Below are 699 nucleotides of genomic sequence, written 5' to 3'. Positions count from 1 at the left end.
GCCCGCCAGGGCAACCTTTCAGGCCTTCCCTGACCGTCTGCTCGCATGCTCTGTCCTGTCCTGTCCTCTCGGGGCAGGACAGCAGTCCCCCAGGAGCAGCCGCCGGCCTGCGTGTGCCAGGAGGGCGATGGGGCACACGGGCAGGCCAGGAAATCCCGCTAGAGGCAAGGGGGAGCCTGGGGCAGGCACAGTGCAGTGGGTGCAGGGCAAGGAGAGGACTGACCCCCTCACTGGTGGCAGGGGGTCAAGTCTGGCTCCTGCTCGCTGGGATGCAGCCCCCTCCCCAGCCGCTGGCTCAGAGCTCCTGGCAGGGGTGGGAGACGCGGACTTGGGGAGCAGACCTGGGAGCAAACGCTGCTGTGAGAGCCACAGCCATGGGGACCCCTTCCCGCCGCCCGCTGTGCCCCAGCCCCTCGTGGCACGGTGCCCCCTGCTCTCCTGCCCCGGCCGGAGGAGCGGGGCCGGGATCTCTGCTGTCTCCTCTTTGCTGACTCACCTTCACCTGCAGTCGAGGGCAGAGGAGGGAGCTGCGGTGGGACTGGACCGCCCGCCCCCCTGCCCGCGCCCTTGCCTGGCTCTGCTGGGCCCCACTCCCCTACAGCCCCTCCTTGGCACCACGGCACGCCCAGGGACCCCAACCCAGCAACACGCCCCTGCACCAGCGCAAGCAGCCTCTGGCCCAGGATGCGCCCCCCCCCC

Source organism: Alligator sinensis, unplaced genomic scaffold (assembly GCF_000455745.1).
Source record: "Alligator sinensis unplaced genomic scaffold, ASM45574v1 scaffold255_1, whole genome shotgun sequence".
NCBI classification, from domain to species: Eukaryota; Metazoa; Chordata; order Crocodylia; family Alligatoridae; genus Alligator; species Alligator sinensis.
This window is presented reverse-complemented; position numbering follows the sequence as displayed.